This window comes from Chelmon rostratus, chromosome 10 (assembly GCF_017976325.1).
Source record: "Chelmon rostratus isolate fCheRos1 chromosome 10, fCheRos1.pri, whole genome shotgun sequence".
Taxonomy (NCBI): domain Eukaryota; kingdom Metazoa; phylum Chordata; class Actinopteri; order Chaetodontiformes; family Chaetodontidae; genus Chelmon; species Chelmon rostratus.
The window spans coordinates 28,008,440-28,030,000 of NC_055667.1; the positions used below are offsets into that span (position 1 = coordinate 28,008,440).

At 47.3% G+C, this 21,561-nt stretch overlaps 1 protein-coding gene across 1 annotated transcript in view; it reads left to right on the forward strand.

Annotated features, from left to right (window-relative positions):
- Window positions 1–21,561, forward strand: part of LOC121612539 (nucleolar protein 4-like) — a 128,834-nt gene that overhangs the window by 40,633 nt on the left and 66,640 nt on the right. The window lies entirely within an intron of this gene.

The following is a 21,561-nucleotide window of genomic DNA, read 5'->3' on the forward strand; positions in this document are numbered from 1 at the left end:
GAAAACTCCCACACGCTGCCGTGCAATTAAAACACTATAATGAGAATAAATATCAGCGTTTCAGTCTGACGTTGGTGGAGGTCAGCGGACCAAAACTATTTCTCCTTATTAAGCAGGAGACGGTGCTGTTTGAATATTCTCTGCACATAATTTCTATATGACTGAAAACTCACTTATGTTTCCAAAGATGTGACAGAGAGCCTGAAAATCAACAGAACATTTTTCATTTTTCACAGTCAGAAAGGTTTCTGACAAACAGAATCATAAGGACTGACTGACTCTTCAGAGTTTGTCATTCACTGTGTTGATTTCTAAATATTTCATATACGAGTCAATGAAACATTTAGTCCATAAAAGGCTGCATGAGTGAAAATACCCCCCACAAGCTCCCAGGGCTGAAATCCAAGGTTCAACGTTTCTGTGCACCTTTTGTCTTACCGGGTCACAATTGGCCTGGTCTGGTTTGACTGCTTGTAAAGCATGAAGTATAAAATAATCATCAAAGTCTGTGTTGAACCTTTTTAGTCAACTTGTTTCCAACACATCAACATATATTTGACACTTATTTTTGTAATGTTTGATATAATAGATGTGATTTATAAAAAATTACACTTCATTTTTGATTAAAAAAACAGAAATTCTGATTATTGTGACTTTGGTTTTGATCTGAGGCACATAAATTGATGTATTATCACAGACTGGCACATGTCAAAGTTCAGTCAGGACACTGTTCTGCCACTGTTAATGGCAGCAAATAGACACACCTGACCCGGTGTGGTTTGACTGTTTATAAAGCATGAAGTATAAATGTGTGTGTGTGTGTGTGTGTGTGTGTTTATTGTACTGGAAAGCACAATAGTTTGATCCATTATACCATTTATTGTGGCCGGGTCAAATTTGACCACAGATGCTATAAATTTTAATAAAACACACGTAATTCAAAGAATATAGTCATAATTAATTTTACTTGCAAAGAGCAGAGTATGGAACCATCCAGGTCATTTTCAAGCAATTATATGAGAGAAAACCAGAGTTATGATATGCAAACACTTGAAAACAGGTCATAATTGACCTGAAGACAACAGGAGGGTTAATGTTAGTGGGAATAAGATTCAGAGTTCCAGCGTTAACGAGACATCACAGCGAGTCAAAGGACGAACAGAAGATGTTAGAGCAAGAACCTTCACAGTATCAAAAACAGGGTGCTTCTACACACTCACACACACACACACACGCACAGTGAGGGATGGAAGCAGTCCTGGGGAACAGAGCTCTCTTTGGTTAATGTGGTTCATGTCCTCAGATCGTTTATTTGACCTGAGCAACAGTCCAGAAACTGCAAACATTTAGTGTGCAGTGATGTTAAACTGAGAGAAGCGTCCTCACATGCTAGAAGCTGTGAATGTTCAGTGTTTTGCCTGATAAATAACCTGAACAATTACCATGATTAATTTTCCATACAGTTATATCACAGTAGAGGTACAGTACGCAGAGAGGTGAGTTAATCGGGATCCGTTCGCTCGTGGCCTCTGGAACAACACGTTCAGGTGTTTTCTCATCTGTTTTCCACTAAACTCTCTGCAGTGTTTCACTTTATGTTGAGACCTTCATCATCATTCACCTACAGACAGGTAGATACAAACAGCCAGTCCTGGTCTGATCACTGGCAGTGTGTGATACACCTGTGCACACCTGGGTGGCAGAAGCTCCAGAAGAACTACAACTTTACAGATGGAAGCCACACGTAGAGTGGAAAGATAGATATATAGAAAAACAAACGAGCCATCATAAATCAGAGATCTCCAGATCTGTAAGAACAACAAGCATCGCAAAGAAAGACTGGAACAAAATGCCATGGAGGGGTGTCAGGTGGGGGTCATCATAACCTGTAGACCCCAGGCTCTACATCAGAGTTACAGCATAACACTCGTATCCACTTCTGGTCTGAAGTGTCTCTGATGTGTCGAAAAAGGTCCCTTGGCTGATCTGTGTAATTCACTGTGTTCACCTGAGCAAAGTTTTAGCCGGGAGGGGAGGAGTGGTGGTCATCCTGCAGAAATCAACGAACTGTGTGGTTCAGCTTTGCTTTGGTTTAGACTCAAGCCTGACTTGGTTAGAAAAGCAAAAATGACTGCTTCCCTGATGTCGTCATGGTGACAGTAAAGACTGATCGTGGACAAGTTAGAAGAAACCAGTGTAGGCTGTCTGTAGGAAACCAGGAAGCAAGCGTCCACCGCGGCCTCCCCTTCGGTGGGCTTCGAGGCTCTGTGCCAGCGTCACGCTTCGTCCTCCACATCGACACAAGTCATAATTATTACAGCCTCTAGAGGGCGGTCATGTGACTCACTGAAACCATTGACGCTTGTTTAACTCGGGAGGACATCCTCCATTGTTCATGAGACATTCCTGTAAATCCAGTATTTTTATAAAGCTTCCTCTTCTCTCTCGCTCAGCATGCTGGGGGGGGGGGGAATGGGATGATTCCATATTGTTCCCACAACACCACTACCAACCACTCAGTATCAGTACCACACACCCACTGCCAGTCACACTCCCTGTGTGTGTGTGAGTGTGTGTGGGTGTCTAGATAACGGGTGGGGGAACAGAGGGTTGAGCTCGTTCCAATTAAGCCAGGCCCCTGAGCGTCAAGTTAATTAGCTGAGGAGAGAGAGACACTGAAGTGCCAATTTACACTGGAATGCCAATATATCTGCCTGTCTGTCTGTCCAACACACACACACACACACACACACACACACGCACGCACGCACGCACGCACACACTCTCACACACACACACACACACACATACACACACCAACAGTTCAATACTTCATGTTTTGCCATTTTTCTCTCTTGTGCCCACCCACATACACCTGCACGTACACGAGCGTTCGTACTTCTGTACTAGTGAGGACCCTCTCTGATACATCCCCTCGCCTTTAACCCCAACCTAAACCTGATCCTGACCAAACCAGCTCTGAGCCCTCACACACACAGTCACGCCCGCACCGGCCTCGGTGACTCCTGTTACTCTCCCAGCCCGTCTGGTGACAGTGTGCCAAAGCCGTTCTAATTAGTTCACACTGACACATTGACACGACTCTCGTTATCACACTGCTGTTAGAATCCAGAAGTACGAAATGAACATACTGTTTTTCCTTGAAGTGAGCGCTGTTGTGCATATTTATAGTTTATATTAAAAGAAGCATTTTTCTGTGAGAAGAGCTGCCGCCCTCCTCTTCCTCTTCTCCACCGTACTGTTGTCAGTGTGGCATCATCATCGAGGAGGAAGACAAGTTCTTGTTTGTTAGCACGCTGTGAGTTTGACCCTTTAACTCCTGTAGTTTAACCATAAAGCATCTGAAGCCTGTTCTGATTATCAAAAGTCACTCTAGGATCAGAGAGAAGTAAAAAGCTGGAACGTACACAAAAGAACTGGACTTTGTTCTCGACGTCTGTATTGATCTGCATCAGAAGCATAAATAAAATATGTTGCTGTGCCGTACGCAGCCCACAGCGCTTCGACTGATGTGGAATCTCGATCAATGCTGCGCTTCCAGTGCAAGCGTTCAGCTTCTTTCACCTCGGGTCGGGTCGTTATGCAGATTCACGTCGGTCACGAGGACGCTTTAAAACAAGTCAACAAACACGTGCAAAGAAAACTAACTTTCACCACAGATCTTTCAGACTGCGTTTCAGTTCCGCTCAGAAATCGCAGGCTTGTCGAGGGAGGGTGGGCCGGGGGTCTCCTCCTGAAGTGGAGCTCAGCATAAAGCACTTTGAGTAGAAGCATGACACACACAGAGGACTTTAAGAAGCACGATAGCCAAAAAACATGAGCATGCAAAGACAGAAATAAACAAAACTATGAAAATCACTGAACTGAAATATGAAAAGTGAACATGTTTGGTCTACGTCACATGAGTATCGTGGCCGTCACACCTCAGAGCAGACTGAGACTTACTTCCTGTCCTGTTTGAGGCCGGTGTCTGCAGTATATTGAAATAAGAGAGTTTTAGTAACACTTCACTCTAACACAGACATGTCAAAGTGATTCCATAAAGGGCCGTGTGGCTGCAGGTTTTTGTTCCAACCAAGGAGGAGCACACCAGGCCAACCAATCAACATCAAGGGATCACTTAGTTATCAGCTGAAGACTGAGATCAGCTGATTAATTGATTCCAGCCTGGTGTGCTCCTCCTTGGTTGGAACGAAAACCTGCAGCCACACTGCCCTTTATGGAATCACTTTGACATGCCTGCTCTAACAGCACGGGTTCGGCATTTAAAAGGAGCATATAAACATGTAATATAACGAGTTGTCAGCAGATCTACGTGTTCCTTAATGTATTTGTCAGCTCCTCCTGTGGGCGGCCATACATGGGGGCTGCTGTACAGACAGAGAATGGCTTCATATTTGCGAGCAAACTGCTGTTATAAACCATTTATCAGATGTTTAAAGAGTGAATATAGATGCAGAGTCGAAGAGGTTAAAGTGTTACCAGAGTTTTAAAAATCTCAGCCAATAGTCCCTTTTTCCATGGAAACATTAGTGATGCGGCTCTCTGAGCTGTGCGTACGTCCTGATCAGAGCGTGACGCAGCTGAAAGGTAAACCTGTCGTCGCTCACGTTTCAAAATGACCTCAAACATGAATTTGGCTTTTCTGTGCGAGCGTCTCTGCTGTTTGATTTATTCCAGCTCGACTTGAAGCTGCTCCTCTTCTGATGCTGCTGATTCCTTTTGGAAGTCGGCCTTTGATTCGTGCTGTTCGTCACCTTCCCACCTCATCCACCCCCACCCAAACACTCCTGCCTGATGCAGACAGTCCTCTCAGTCCTGCTGCTGGAAGAGTTAGCAGACAGCACAGATTGTCTTTGTGTGTGTGTGTGTGTGTGTGTGTGTGTGTGTGTGTGTGTGTGTGTGTGTCAGAATAAGACTGTGCTGCAGAAAGATTATAGTGTTCGGCCCAGAGGAGCATAAGTACAGACAGGAATAGAGGAGCAGTGACTCACTCACCTATAGAAATAACAGAGGACATGAGGGAGCATTAGGTTCAGTGTGTGTGTGTGTGTGTGTGTGCGTGTGTGTGTGCGTGTGTGTGTGTGTGTGTGGTAGGGGAAGCAGACAGAGTGCAGGATAGTTGAATAGCGAAGCATTCTGTGGAAAAAGGTCTTTTGTTTGGCTTGTTTTTATGAGGGAGAGAGAAGAAGAAGAAGGGAGCGAGGAAGAGGAGAGGAGGGAGCGAGGGAGAGGAGAGGAGGGAGCGAGGGAGAGGAGAGGAGAGAGCGAGGGAGAGGAGAGGAGGGAGCGAGGGAGCGAGGGAGAGGAGAGGAGGGAGGTCATCAGTTCTGTCAGTCAGGAGAGAAAATGAACCAAAGGTAGAAGAAGAAGGAGACGAAGGAGGAGAGAAAGAGGAGCATGTGATGTGTGAATCCTCCACTGGCTCCATTAGCACTCATCCCGAGCCTCCGTTCATCTGCCCAGCCCTTTATCTTTCCCTCCATCCGCCCCCCGTCCCAATTCAATAAGAGGAGGAAATTACCCAGGATGCTTCCTGGCAGGGGGTGGGGGAGCGCGTGGGGGGGGGCAGCCAACTATGTAAAAATGGGTGAGGAGCGAGAGGAGAGGAGACAAGAGGGGGAGGAGGGGGGGTGGAGTGATGGCAGGGCGGTGGCTGAGTGAGGGAGGGAGGAAGATGGAGAGGAGGAGGAGGAGGAGGATGTGCTCGGCCGGGTGAAAATAAAAATGAGAAAATTTGTAGGTGACGGTGGGACGCGATGGGGAAGAGGAGGAATGGGAGGGGAGGGGGTTGGGGGAGGTGACAGAGAGGAGGTTGGGGGGGGGTTCAGAGAAGGAATTAAAAAAGGAGAATGAGGTGGTTCATTATCGTTTATGGTCTCCCCTTCTCCCTCTCTCTGCCCATTATTTCAGCTACCTCCAGAGGAAAGACATTTCATTATTTTTGGGAGGAGGGGTGTGTGTGTGTGTGTGTGCAGAGGGGAGATTGGTTGGGGGCTGGTCTATTATAATTACTAAAAGACTGTTGAGAAGGCAGCAGAAAGAAAATCATACATTTGGAGATAAAAAGCTCGTTGGCCTGAAAAAGGCTTGAAAACCTTTTCAGGACTGAAGATTAAAGCGTCAGGAGAGTCGATCTGAACCGCGTTTCCTTTCCAAATGTCTGCATTTACAGGAATTAACATGAGCCTGGCCCCAGCTGCTGGACAGTGAGAGCCTGACTCAGTTTGTATTTGTATGTACAGTAGATATATAGAATAAATACCTGTTCAGGTCAGGGAGCATCAGGCAGTCTATTAACAGGTCATTCTCAGAGCTGGTGACCTTTCTGACCTTCCTGTGGCTTTAAAGCTCCTCTGTTCAGCCTCCAGCTGTCAGTGAATCGCTGTAACTTTCCTCCTGATGTTAATCTGCTCTCTACTAGTAAAGTTTAGAAGAAACAGCAGTGTTGACGCTGGGGTCTGCAGATCACGTGATGGATTTCAGCTCGTTCTGAGTGAACAAACCAGAACTTTACACAGCTGTTGCAGAGATCGTAGCACACGCGTCCAATTAGTAAACCTGCTCAAAACGAGTGAAACCACATACGAGCCAAGCTGTGTCAAGTCCAGTCAGACCGGTTACACTTTATTTTGTTCTCTTGTTTGACACACGGGGAGCTTCAGGGCCTCACAGAGAACCCCAAGACAGATCAAACAGGAACATGCATCCACCGTGTTTCTACACAACTAATTTGACGCAGTAAAGAAGTTTGGACGGAAAAATGCCAACAAAATGAGGAAATGTTGTTAGTTAAGGTTTGAGACGAGTCGCAGTAACGTTGATACTGAACGTGTCAGTAAAATGTTCACTGACGGCAGTTTTTCACCACAGTGTCCGACAGCGTGCTGAAACTTTTCCATGGGGGGGGGTTAATGCAGAACATCTGCAGTGACCTGAGACACAACAAAACCAGGATCTCTCCCACACCTTAACCAAAGAGCGTCAGTGGTCTACGCCGAGCCACGGCCAGGACTCCACGGCGAGATGCGGACTGACGCCCTGCAGAACTGTCTCGTGAGGTGGATTGTTGCAGTGGCCTCTCAGCCTCACGGCAGCCAGCCTGACAGAGATAAATTCTAAAAATCCCAAATGCATCTGGTGTCGAGCTTTTAGCTGATGCAGAGATGACATATAAAGTGTTTTCCTCCTGGCTTGAAGCCCTCAGGTGGGTTTGCACCAGGGGCATGACCTTTATCATGTCTCATCCTCTCACCATCTGCCCCGAAGCTCTCCAGTGTATACTGTCCAATAAAGTAGAGATGCCATGGAAACAGCCCTTCCAGAAAAATCCCCTTGATGGTCTGTAAGTGCACAGCACGTAGGATATGAAGGGAAGTGAAAGCACCGTGTCACGGCACCTTATGCCTTCATGCGCCCTGTGAGGCAGCCCAGGTGAGAACAGAGCTGCAGCTGGTGCTGCTTCTTCCACCGAAGCTGCTGATAACTAATCTAATGATACAGAGGGATGGAAAGCCCCGTGGACTCGGACTATATGACAAAAGCACTGGAAACAAAACCAGAGACATCATTTAAACTAAAAGGCTCAAAATCTCCCTTGAAACCAAGACTCAGGGCATAGACTGCTCCCGACTGAAGCTGGTCCAAATGCTGCTGAAGTGAAAACACTTAAAGTCACTTTGAGCAGCATTTTGTGTGTGAGGTTTCTTAATTAATTATTGGTACGTTTAAAATGACACTACAGCATCACACAGGGCTAAAACTCAACACTGCCACCTTATTGACAGAAGATGGAAATGTGTCTGGCGCTAATACATGAAACTCATGAGACTCATGAAAGATCAGAACTGAACTGAGAGCTGAAACCAGTCTGAATTCAGTTATTTTAGCCAGTAAGAAGTGAGAAGCATCCTTTTCAACACACACATACACACACACACACACACACACACACACTGCATATTCCCTCAGCATGTTGCCCTGTGCATGGGCATGCATGGCTAATTACCCTGCAGTTTCACCCTGTGCCTATAGGTGGCAGGTTTGCCATGTAAATGTATGAGAGGGCACTTAATGCTGTCTCTGGGACTCAGTCACACACACACACACACACACCAGCAGCTTCATGGATATGGATAGCAGTTGGTGTGTATTTAAATATTTGTGTGTGAGAGATCCAGTGTGAAGGAATATATAGAATAGAATGTATGAAAACAGCGTCTCCGGCCCCGTCCTGCAGCCACAGTGTGCTTTTTAATACACTGGATGTATATTTAAGATGCACTGAGAGGAAGATCTCCACAGGAAATCACAGCTGCTGGTCTGCTCTTAGGTTTGGTTTCTTGTCATATATTTTTTTTATTTTTGTGCACATCCTTCAGGATTTCGCTTCTTTACAGATAATTAATTCTTATCTTATAAATACCACAGACAACAGCATCTGTCAAAACAAGAAAAGTCCTGTAGTTTGTTCTGGAGAGTTATTCCATTGAATTTCTGTTGTTATCTGAAGAACGGGCTCTCTCTGTTCTTCTCTCTTCGGTGTCTTTTCTCTCCACCCAGCAGTTTGTCTCTCTCGCTCTTGGACAAACCTGAGAAATACTCATTTCCTGCTGCTCCGCTTCCAGGCGTCTTCCTCAGAGTCGTTATATTCGTGTTAATGTTTGATTTTTCTCTGCCGGGAAGTCAAACTCTGGACCGCTGATCTGCCAGGCGACTAGAAATATGAGTGCGATTGACAGCTGAGAATAGTTAATCAGCATTAAGAATCAGAATTGAAGCTCGGGTTGACTGACGAAAGGTAGCAAAAGGAGGAAGAGATGGATGGAAAAGGGGTCAAAACCAGCTGTCGGATCTCCACTTGTGTTGTTTTAAATGTCAGAGATGCAGCCAGTTGCCACTTTATTAGGGACACTGAGCTCAAACGAGTGCAGTCTGATACAACAGTCCTGAAATACGTCCTCCCTCCATGACGGGACGGTGGTCCGTTTTAACCAAACTGATTTAAAGACTCTCCCTCTCCTTCTCTCTCTCTGTCTCTCTCTCTCTCTCTCTCTGACTCTCTCTCCCTCTCTAACTCTCTCTCTCCCTCCCTCTCTGACACTCCCTCTCTCCCTCTCTCTCTCTCTCTCTCTCTCTCTCTCTCTCTCTTTCTCTAACTCTCTCTCCCTCTCTAACTCTCTCTCTCCCTCCCTCTCTGACTCTCCCTCTCTCCCTCTCTCTCTCTCTCTCTCTCCCTCCCTCTCTCTCTCTCTCTGTGTCCCTCTCTCTCTCTCTCTCTGACTCTCCCTCCCTCTCTCTCTATCTCTCTCCCCCTCTCTCTCTCTCTCTCTCTAACTCTCTCTCTCTCTCCCCCTCTCTCTCTCTCTCTCTCTTTCTCTCTCTGTCTCGGGCTGTGATGTCAGCAGTCCTGGCCCCGCCCCCCTGGTTTCCAGTCTTGAGGGTCCTGTTGTGTGCTCTCAGTCCCTCCCTTGATACAGCCGGTTATACGGTCCATTTAAATAAACAGTAGGACAGACCGGAGGAGGCGGATGAATAAACACTTGAAGCAAACAACGAGAACAAGAGAAGAAGAGTGCGGAGACGCGCGAGGCGGCAGACCTTCATGTTTGTAATCTTGCAGAAGTGAAGGTAAGAAGGCGTTTTCTGCACGTTTCATTATTTATTTGTATTCCGGAGTGTGCTCAGGGTTTTTCCTGCTCGCGTCCTGCACGCTGCCGCCCTGCTGGGGGGGTCCGCGCTGCTGGACGCGCACTGACGGGCGCTCCGGTCAATTCTCGATGCGAACTAAAGCGGCAGCTTTTCGCCTCGGTAGCGCACTTCGCGTCGGTCAGCCGCCGACCGCGGCGCAGTAAGTTGCATCGTGTTGTTGTCATTGCTCCGCTCTCCGGCGGGCTGTCGGTGTCTGTGTTGGGGGGCGGTGGGCTCCGCGCCTCGCCGCCTGCAGCTCGTTAAAACACCGGCTTCAGCAGGCCGCCCCGTCCTGCGACAGCTTTCATTATCATTATCATTCACGAGCGTGTTTGTGGTGTGATGCAGAGTGCAGGAGGCCAGCGTGCTCCTGACAGACGCACATTGTTCTGCTGCTGTGCGCGCGCGGTGCACGACTGTGCAGAGCGTGCGCTTGTGTTTACGTCTATTTGTGTGTGTGTGTGTGTGTGTGTGTGTGTGTGTGTGTGTGTGTGTGGGAGTGGATGGGTGGGTGATGCGGAATGACCAAGCACCCGCACACAGCGAGGAACAATCGGTGGCGCGTGCCACGCATTGAAGCAGTGGCCTCGCTCTCGACGGTTGAATGGACCGTCATGACGTGCGGTGGACGGTAGGCGACCTCAGCGACACAATAAAGCCGTTATCCAACAGATCTGTGGTTCTGTTTGGTCCAGATGTTCTCCTGACGTCTCCCACAGTGCTCCTGTTAAAGATCAAAGCATCTGTGAATATATTACTGCCATCATTGTCCAGTTAGGACGCTTAAGTCCTGAAGCCAGAATAATTCAAAAGTTATTTGCGAGCAAGAATCCGACCGAATACTCTCATCAACTCAAAGGTAGAAAACGAAGCATGATAAACTCTCAGGATGGGAGCGTGGAACACCATCTCCACAGCTGTGATAATGTCAAACCAGTGGATTAATCCTGGATCGCGGCTCTGTTTCTGGTGCTGAACAGTGTTTAAAAGCGCTGAAAGCATCGCGGCAGTGAGACTCCTCTGAGTAAAAACAGTCGCTCTGCTCGCTCTGCGACAGCTACAGCGGCTCTCATGGTCTCACTGCTTCAGATGTTAAGATGAAGGCATTTCAAATGACAGATCTTTGTTGATGCCACCCTCCTCAGGCAGGTCAGGGATCAGGGTTGGATTCTGGATTCTGAGCAGCGGCCCAGGAGATGATAAGAGTTCATTGCCTTGCACAAGGGCCCTTCAGCAGGGGCAGAGGCTTTCAGACAGAGAGGCTCGAGCTGAGGATCTCCAGCTGAAGGACAGACTCTTGAAGCACTGCACAAATCTGCTTCCAGCATCAAGAGTACTGTACACAGGATCTGTTTCCATGGCAACCTCTCACGTCAAACTGTTTGTCCAAAGTTCCTGCAGGTCATTTTAAAAACTCATTATACTTCATCACTTTCAGGAGTCAGAAACTAGTTTTCTGGTGGCACGTTCTTGGAGGGATTTAGAAGCTATGAATCAGTTTAATGGACAGAAATTATTGATCGTAGATTTTGATGTTGTGCCTGCTGGGTCAGAGCAGTGGATAAAGACACCGAGGCACCAGATTCCAACAGGCACAGAGCAACATCTACTGTTTACTGTGTGCTAGTGTGGCTGGATTAGGGTTGGTTTGGGCTTGGATCAGGTTTAGTTTGGGCTTGGATCAGGTTTGGGCTTGGATCAGGTTTGCTTTGGACTTGGATCAGGTTTGGGCTTGGATCAGGTTTGGTCTGTACTTGGATCAGGTTTGGGCTTGGATCAAGTTTGGTCTGGACTTGGATCAGGTTTGGTTTGGGCTTGGATCAGGTTTGGGTTTGGATCAGGTTTGGGCTTGGATCAGGTTTGGTTTGGGCTTGGATCAGGTTTGGCCTGTACTTGGATCAGGTTTGGGCTTGGATCAGGTCTGGTTTGGGCTTGGATCAGGTTTGGTTTGGGCTTGGATCAGGTCTGGTTTGGGCTTGGATCAGGTTTGGTTTGGGCTTGGATCAGGTTTGGTTTGGGCTTGGATCAGGTTCGGGCTTGGATCAGGTTTGGTTAGGGCTTGGATCAGGTTTGGGCTTGGATCAGGTTTGGTTAGGGCTTGGATCAGGTGTGGGCTTGGATCAGGTCTGGTCTGGACTTCCATCGACTGCCTGCAGAATATTTGGTTACATTTTAATTTCCTTCTGACTGTTAGCTGATTCTGGCAACACGTTATTCTGTATTTTTTAGTTTTTGGTTTAGTTGATAACTGACTAATTGTTTAAGTCGTTCTTCAAGGTAAACATTAATGCATTTAAGACGTCACTTCAGGCTTCGAGGAGCCGTGAACTAAATGTTAAACTGGCAATAGAAAGGTTTGTGCTTGAACTCATCGTTATGAGGTCAATGCTGATCACTCGCTGTCGTGGCTGTAGAATAATGACACCATCAGTGTTGTGATTGGTTCCCTGTAAGCCTCGCTTCCTCCCAGCAGGTCCGACCTCCTGGGAAAGGCTGGATTTACGGCTCAAAGTCAAAGTTTAACCCTCAAAGTCGGCCTGACTGGATCGATCTAGTTGTTGTGTGAAAATCAACAGGCAGAAAATGTTATCTTCATCTCTGTTACACCTTTTTTTTATTGTGTTAAAGATGTTTGTAAAAAAAAACTGAATGAATGACAATGATTTTTCTCCCCTCTGCGCTGATGCTAACTCGTGCTGTTGCTGCACTTGTTTCCACTTAGCAGTCAATGAAATGACGCGATGACTCCACGTAAGACTGTGGCGGTTTCACTGCGTCTCCTCGGCGGACACGCGTCCATCTCCTCTCTTCTCTTTGGAAACAAATGCAGCGTCTCCTGTGTTGTTGATGGCTGCTGCTCTGAGGGAAACAGAAAGCATTGTGGTTTTTTTTTTTGTGACAGCGTGCCAAAAAATACCAGTTTGAAACACTAGAGGGGGTAAAAAATGTTTAAATAATGGCGTCGTGGAGAAAGTAGATTGATTAGTTAGTTGCACTACGGACGTCTGCAGCTTCATCAGACCTGTTATTTTCTGGCGTCTAAGGGGTTAAGGTCCTCACAGAGTTTCTGTGGCGCCCCTCCCCACCCTCAGCCTTCTGCCCAGGGACAGTAGGAAGAGAAGAGCCTCTTCCAGGATAAATCCTCCTGTGAGGGCCTGCTTAGCTCCTCTGCTCTGCTCCAAAATAACTCCAGTTTCCCCCTGACCTGGCCATGTGCTCGGCAGGAGGGCAGGGAGGAAGGATAGCCTGCCGTCTAATCCCCTTTTCCCCTTCATCCTCTTCCTCTCCCGTCTGGATGGGCTCGGTCCCTCTGCTTCTTCCTCCGCTCGTTGTAGATTTTTGTTCTTTCTCTCTTCGCCTTATCGTGTGTTTTCTTGTTGGTTTAGTCTGCGATGAGACGTTCCCTCCGGTCAGTTATCAGCTGTCACGGTGTCTTCGTATGTCAGATTTTTTATGAACAAATGTCCCAAATCCCCAAATTATGTAGAGACAAGCAGCAAATCCTCACTTTGGAGAAAGAAAAGAAAGTTTGGCAGAAAGAAAATGAGATTATTTCTGTTGATCGTGGTTCCCAGACCCCAAGGTGAAGTCTTAACCAAAAATGGTAAAAAAAAATCCAAAGAAATTCAATTTCCAGTAACACAAAACAGCAAATTCTCACATCAGAGAAACTAGAAGCAACAAATGTTTGGTGTTCAATCAAACAAAAAGTTGATCCAACCTTTCTTTGCTCTGCTCGGAGGTTTGGATAAAGTGCTGGAGTGTCAGATCGGTGCACAGAGAACACGCTCCTGTGCTGTTTGAATTACAGCCCGGCCTGAGGGGGTGAACGCGTGCATCGGAATGACAAGTGAATAGTGAGCAATGCTAAAATAATGGACAGCACCGGTTCTTACCGGTACACGTCAGTCGCGTTTGTTGTTTGTCGAGGTGTAGCGGTCACAGCGGACGGTTGGAGTAATATTCAGATGTCATGTTAATAACAGACATGTTTGTCTTCAGAGCTGTAATTTGATCCTTTCTTCAACCTTTGAGTCTCATTTCAGGGCTCAACACCTGTGACCTGCAGGTGTTTGTTCCTGGCAGGAAAGCCACGCCGTACATTCAGGAAACATCACTTCTCTGTGTTTGGATGAACCTTTAGATTTTTCTTTTTTCCACATCAGTTTCTGTGTTCTGTATTTCTTACAAGGTGGATCTGGGGGTGTTTTCTTCCACCTCTCATGCTGTCTGTCTTGTTCTCCATTCAGCTCTAGCATGAAAAGCTGCTTCTAACAATAAGCCTGTTGAGCTCCTCCTGTGAGGGAGGCGGCGTGTCTTCAGCGCTCGTCTGCAGCCTTTGACGAATGCTGAAGGCCGCACTGAGCGCTGCTGCTGTGTGTCATTGCATTTCAGCTGCACGACATTTGTGTGACATCCATCCTAAATCCACCCCGTCAACATGTCCGAGCGGTCCGGCAGCAGGAGAGACACGAAGTCGTGATGGTCATGAGCAGAATCGCTTCTCAAGACCATTGAATGTCGAGGAATGTTTGTCTGTTGAATTCATGACTAACGTGGTGACGTCAGTGCATGCTGATGCACACGGCATGGAGCTAAATGAACAGCGCAGGCAGAGGGTCGACTATACATATCACTCTGAATATATACGTCCACTTCCACTGCTTCTCATCTGGTTTCAGGCAGAAAAACATTGATTTCATGTCTTCTGTCTTTGGCTTCATACAGTCAGAAAATACTGTTTTGCCCATGAGTGACTAGATAAATGCTGTCATATATCTCATATATCTCTTATAGCGTTCTACCTGAATTTAGTTTATTTTTTCAACAAATCTGTAGTAATTTAGTATTTTTTTTAGCATGTTTGCAATTAAGTGGTCATACAAAGACACACATACAATAAAAGAAATGTAGAAAAAGATTTTTGTTGCTAATCTTTCTGTTCTGAAGGCTTGTCCTTGAGTCCATGTTGGTCCCTCAGGTCAAAGATCAAGTTCGTCCAAAGGCAGCTTTGGATTTTTATCTGAAGTTCTGTGTCTGAGGTCAGCGCACACGGATTTAATGACCGCGTCCCGGTCCATCGCTGTCTGTTTAATGACCATGGCACATCTGGTTTTCTACGGTTTAACACAGAGCTGTAGTTCAGATCAGACGTCCACGTTAAATCCTGTGTTCTGAGTTCGGTTTTATCAGAGACCAAAGACGCGTCACTGAAACAGAAGCTAGAACTGGTCCGCGAGAGGCCAATAAAGCTTCAACATTACTTCACTCTACAGTCGCCTGTTCACGCTACATCAGATGAGTCACTAGCAAATGACTGATTTCAGCTGAGCTCCCTTTAGCAGCACAGGAGGCAGCAGCAGAGTCTTGGATGTGTCTTTATTTTGGGCTTCAGCTTTCGTTCCTGTCGCCGGCTTTGGTTCTGGACCTGGACCTCTCCACCCCTCAGTGGAGCTGAGAGCCGTGATTCAAGTCGAGCTTCGATCTGCTCGGGTCTGAAAACATTCGAACATACCGATCAATGTAGATTTTCATTTGTTTGTTTTAGATTTCTCGCACTGCTTAACGCGTTCTTTAGTCTCTCGTATGTCTTTTTACCCATGCGAGTACATTGAGTGCATGCGGTGTTTAAACTGGAGTCAGATCCTTCAAAGCCTTAAAGCTGACTCTGATTCAGTTTCTACTCCTGATAAATTGTCAGAATCTGATTTTCTTGAAACTCTTTCTCGAAAGTCGCGTTCATCATCAATGCTAACGGTGGCCGTTTGTCCGCCTTCGTGCAGCTCTTTGTGTTGATGTCAAAGGTGCGGAGCTCTCTGCTGTGAACGGCTCTCGGTGCCTGGCTCGCCCGTTCTGTGTAAACTCAGTGTTTGATTAGCATTGCCTGAGGCAGTTTGCAGATCTCTGGCCTTTATAGTGGAACCATAAAACGAGGAGAGGTCAAGCTGAGCACTTGTGAATGTAAACACGTTCGTGGCAGACCAACACATCCCGCCGCAGCTCGGTGAGTGGAGGCTGCAGTCGTCAGCCTGGCTCAGTCTCATTCAGGTCGCCTGCAGCTCCTGCTCTGACGCTAAAATGCAAAAGGAGCGAATGACTTTGTTTGGTTTTGTTGCTCAGTTCATATGTTTATTTCATGCTTTTCGAAGCTCCCCGTGGTTTCTCTGTTTCACCTCCGCAGTCTGTTTTCCTGTCTTCATCTCGAGGTTTCATCTTATTTGTTTAAGAGAAACTCAACAGAACCTAAACCTTCAGGCAGCCGTGGGTGGTGAAGTTGAAAGAGGAGGGGTTTTGTTCAGCGTTCGCAGGGTTAAAGTCTTTTCAGAGTTAGCAGCAGCTCTCAGAGGATAAAACCATTCAGCGGAGGATGTGAAGAAGACAGCAGTGCTTCACAGTGTAGGATAGCGAAGGCAGCAGGTTTAATCTGAGCACAAACGTGTTCAGATTTGACCATAAAGATAAAGTAACACTAGAAGATGTAACTGTCAGATGCTCTACATCCTGATTGGTGCATGGAAGTTTACGACGTCACATTTTTTACAGCTAAGCCCCGCCCACGTCAAATCAATGAGAGAAGTGAAGACGACAACATGAAGGCAGAAAGCAAACTGTAGTGACTTTGGTTTCTCTGTCGTTCATAGTCGGGAGAACGTTTTCAGGGATTTTAAACTGTTGGGATTCACCCCCCACAGATAACCCAAACTAAAGCTGTCAGATTATACGGTCCCCGGGATAAAGGCTCCGATCATAAAGCGTTTTGTACGTTATTCTGCGGCGGGTTACACAGGGAACGTTTCCGTGTAATTACTTCAGCTGTCTGTGGCAGACTAGTGCTGCCTGGCGGCCATGCTGCTGCGTGTGCTCAGTGCTCAACCACTGGAACCAGAGTCCCTGCAGAGATACAGCCAGAGCTGAACCCCGCTCCTCGACTCCTCCTCTGCTCCGCCTCCACCGCTCCCCGAAGCCCTCACCCCCTCCTCTTCCTCCAGGCGAGTTTCTCATCTCTGACTTCTAATAGTATAAACCGATAGCTGGCCCCGCTCATGAGGGAGCCAGGCTGCAGCAGAGATGGACGACTCAATCTGGTGAACCTGAGTGCGGATTATCGCCGGAAGTCAGAGCAGTTAGTTGCCTGGAAAATAACTGATACGCAGGGAAAATGAGTGTAAACGCTCCGACAGCAGAGAGCGACGGATCCAACATGTATTTCCCAACAAAAGGTTTGGAGATCAAACAGTGAAACTGAACCACTCGTTCAAGTGATGAATCAATAAGAAGCGAGACGAATGAAGACTTATCAGGACACCTCTGTGGAGCTCTTTAACTCAGTTTGGATTCACATTGAACAATAAAAAAGTCAAATGGCCAAATAAACCGATGGAATAGTTAAAACTGCCCGTGGATGCACCCTTAAGTTTAGTTTCTGTTGGGGAACGCAGCTTTTAGAACTTGGATCCTTTCATGCCACAAAACAGTGGCCAAGTTTTTGTATGTGCTTCGTGGCAAAGGTAGCTTCAAGGTAATTAATGGTCTTTTGGCCACTAGGGGGCACAGGAACTCTGAAACAAGCTAATGGCTACACCGCCTTGACGTGTTGTGACGGTTAACGAGAGCAAAACGGTGTTGCAGAGATGCACTGTAGCAACTCCAGCCTGAATTTTAGTCAGTCCACCGTCTCTGGGGTCGCTTCCTCCAAGATCTTTTTTTTGATGCATCAGCGATGGTGTTCAAGTCTTCCATAATCCAGAATCAGTGGCCAATGAGTCCTGCATCAGATCGTCAAGAAGTCGACAGCTTTGAAGTTAGACGTCCAGCTGAAGTTTGAGCTCTGAGCCACAGTCGAAGTCTGTCTTTGTGAAACTGGCCCCCGCTTCACTAACGGGTCACAGAGAACAGTGAAACTGAACTGAACTGTGAAACCAGCGAGCGAGTGACCTTTTCTTTCACACCTCAGGTGCTCATGTCATTCTGTAGTTAATAAAAAGACTTGTATTAATGCGCTTTTATTTTGTAGCACTTCCTTTTCTAGCTGGCAGTTCTCTGGCACACAGGCTGACCTCTGTTGTTGGTTTGTGGTGAACCTGCCTGCTTCAGGGAGGTGTTTCAGGTTGTGGTGACTGTCTGCAGCTCGGCAGGGTTGCGTATGTGTTTGCAGGGTGAAACTAGCCCGGTCCGGCAGTGACCTTTGCTTGGACTAATCCATGCTGTGTTTCCCTCGGATTGCTTCCTGCGGGGGAAAGGGGTTAATCGTCATGCTTGGGGCAGATTTGTGACTGACTGGATTAAGTGGGGCTCAGAGTGTTGCACACTCCACTAATCTCCGGTATCCATGCCCCTGATGGCTGTAAGGGAAGGACCGACCGACTGGCGGAGTTATTCTCTGGCTGACTGACTTATTTCCTGATTGGCCGAGCGGACAACTGACTGATCCAATGATGGCGGAGTGGTTGAGTTTCTCGCTGACGGATGGCTCACCCGTTCAGTGTCAAATGTGAAAGAATTAAGAAAAATGTGCACATTATTTCTGTGCTGAGCTGAGCCCTTCGTATCTGTTTTAGTTCTTTTCTGTCCACGCCCGCCGTTAATGAAGAAACTCAGTGTTGATTTAACACTTTACAGCAGTTTCCACTCCCTTGTCTCTCTGTCAATGATTAGCTGAGACCGCTCAGTATTTTTAGGCCCGCAGCGCTGGAATGAACTCTTCTGACACTTTGTCTGTGATTGCATCAGGGATGGAGGAGTCCAGGCTGAGAGGCAGCAAGCAGGAAAAACAGCCTGTTAGCCAGAAGATTTCCACCCGCAAATCTGTCAATTTAAGCTTCATTTGACCAAACCAGAGCTGGGGATTGTTGGACAGACTAACCGACATGTTGAATGAAGGAGTTAGAGAGAAAATTAAATTCAGGTTACAGGTGGAGTTTTCTGTTTAATAAGGGAAATAGGTGGAAGTTAATGTTGATTAATAAATAATGGTGGCTGAAACTGCATCAGCAGTTGCTGGTTATTGGCTGACGTTGAGTCTGTGCAGCTCAGGTTCCACAACCCGCTTCGCTTCGTTCGGTTCTGATGTTCCTGTCGTGCAGGTTATAGTTCTGTGTGTTAAATATGTCATTGAAACACGTGGAGGTGGTGCTGCTGCTGCAGTGGTGAATCACTGTGCGACATTATGGCGACTGAACGCTGCACAGCCGGGTGTTGGTGGTATCGGTGGAATCGCCGTGCTCGCGACCTTTTTACATCTCAGGGAGTCATGTGATGTCGGTTTAGAATAGGTAGATGTAAAGAGGAGAAGAATCCGGACCACCAACAACAGCAGACGCTGTGCCGTCAGTTTCATTTCATTTCATTTACACAAGACTGAAAAGCCCAAGTTACACAATGATGTGACCTCAGCCACTGTATGGATTATATATATTACTGTATATTGTCTGGTCTGTGAAAGTTCAGTTTCCATGGTGATAATTCAGAATATGTTTTCCAGGTAGACACACACACACACACACACACACACACACACACACACACACACACACAGAGGCACTCTCCAGGTTGCTGATGGACTTAACAGATGAGTGATGAAGGTCATTTGATGCAGACCTCCTTACACACACATTCTGATTCTGGCCTTACCCTGAAAACCGAGTCTGAGCCCCTTGAAGGTTCGTCTGAAAGTGAGGAGCGACTACAGCACACACACACACACACACAGCATGATTGTGTGTGTGTGTGTGTGTGTGTGTGTGTGTGTTCCCTGACTGCAGACAGTCCAGCACTGTGTTAATTGTCACTCGTGGTTTTCGCTCTGTTTTTTAGTGCATCTTAACACTTCAGCATGTGTCATCCTGTCAGCCAGATGGAAAAGCAGCCAGTTATCAGCCAGAGAGTCGGACTAGCGGCCGGTCGGCTAAACACGAGCTTTGTTCCTCAAATTCCCGTCTAGCCGTTAATCATTCAGTGTATTTGCTCTCTGAAAACTGTGAAGAATGCCCACCACAAATCCCACAAAGTGACACCTTGAAATTACTTGTTTTTTCCGATCAGCAGCACAAAAGCCAAACATTTTCTGCTCGCGACAACACAAAAACCAGAACAGAAGCAAATCCTAGAACCAGAGATATTTGTTCATAAACCGTCCTTCATTTCTAACATCGGTCCATTGTTCTTGCTTTGTGTTGCCGTTGTCTTCTCCTGGCTGCAGTCCAGATTCAGGCACTGATCACGCTCTCAGACGCCGTATCTGCTGCTCTGTTTCTCACCAGCCGCGAACACGCTGAAAGCGATCAGCGGCGTCGTGTGATTGGATTTTTTCTCTCTCGCTTCTCTCGTTCTGTACAACGAACAAGCTCTTCCATCTTGTTGATGCTGTGAAACAAACCGACCTGCAGACAGTGAGCGTGCTGCCACTGACCTGCGTGTGCACGTCTGTGTGCATGTGTGTGTGCACGTGTGTGTGCGTGCATTCAGCGCTGCTTGATGATGGAGGAGTCACACCTGTGAGCAGGTGGGACCGCTCCAAATGAGCTCTGTGGAGGGGTGGTGTTCACATAGCCTGCAGCTACAGCACACACACACACATATAAAGAAGCCTGAATATCTACATACCTGCTAGAGACCCCCACAGACCTCCACAGACCCCCACAGACCCCCACAGACCCCCACAGACCTCCACAGACCCCCACAGACCCCCACAGACCTCCACAGACCCACACAGACCCCCACAGACCCACACAGATCAACACAGACCAACAGGTGATGAGATGAATAAGTGAGCTCTCAGATGTTTTGCACTCGGACGCTGTGATGCTTCCACATTAAAGCCAGAAGACTCTCGGTCCCTCTTATCTTCAGTGCACCACTGGAGTCTGACCAGAGCAGGACCAGAGCAGGACCAGAGCAGGATCAGGTCTTATTAATGTTCACCTTCATTCTTTTATTCATTCATTTCTTTTCTCGTGCGTAGCTTTTGTCCTGTGACTTCAGTCGACGTCTGTATTTAAACCAGGAAGCTGCACATCTGGAAAGACAAGCCGCTCAAACCTGAACTCTCAACAGCTGAGGAGGGGGAGTACTCCTCTGAGGAGGGCGAGTACTCCTCTGAGGAGGGGGAGCACCCCTCTGAGGAGGGCGAGGACTCCTCTGAGGAGGGGGAGCGCTCCTCTGAGGAGTGCGAGTACTCCTCTGAGGAGGGGGAGCGCTCCTCTGAGGAGTGCGAGTGCTCCTCTGAGGATGGCGAGTACTCCTCTGAGGAGGGGGAGTACTCCTCTGAGGAGTGCGAGTGCTCCTCTGAGGAGGGCGAGTGCTCCTCTGAGGAAGGCGAGTACTCCTCTGAGGAGGGGGAGTACTCCTCTGAGGAGGGCGAGGGCTCCTCTGAGGAAGGTGAGTACTCCTCAGAGGAGGGGGAGTACTCCTCAGATGGAGCTCTGAGAGGCAGGAGCTGGGTGGAACATGGCTCCTCCTCCATAAACTCTTTGACCTGTAAAATTAGATTTTGGTGACTTCAGGTGGATATATGGTTTCACACAACAAGCAGAAAGAGAAGTGAAGGCCCGAGGGACATATTTATAACCCCGTGTCCTCGTGTCTGGGACGTTCTGATCGTCTAAATACACCAACTCATGTGTACTGGTTATTTTTTAATGAGCTGTTCTTTAAACTGGTGTCTGATCATCAGTGAACTCAGGCTGTCAGCAAAGTGAAGTTTATCAGGACCAACTTCCTTTCACAGCTTTCAATAAACCAGACGGGAACCCTTCTCCCCCAGTCCCACTGACAGAAAGCATAGCAGGTCGCCCCCCTGAAGAATGCCGGACCTTTCCTTTAAATCAATCAGTAGTTTTATTTTTTCAGTTT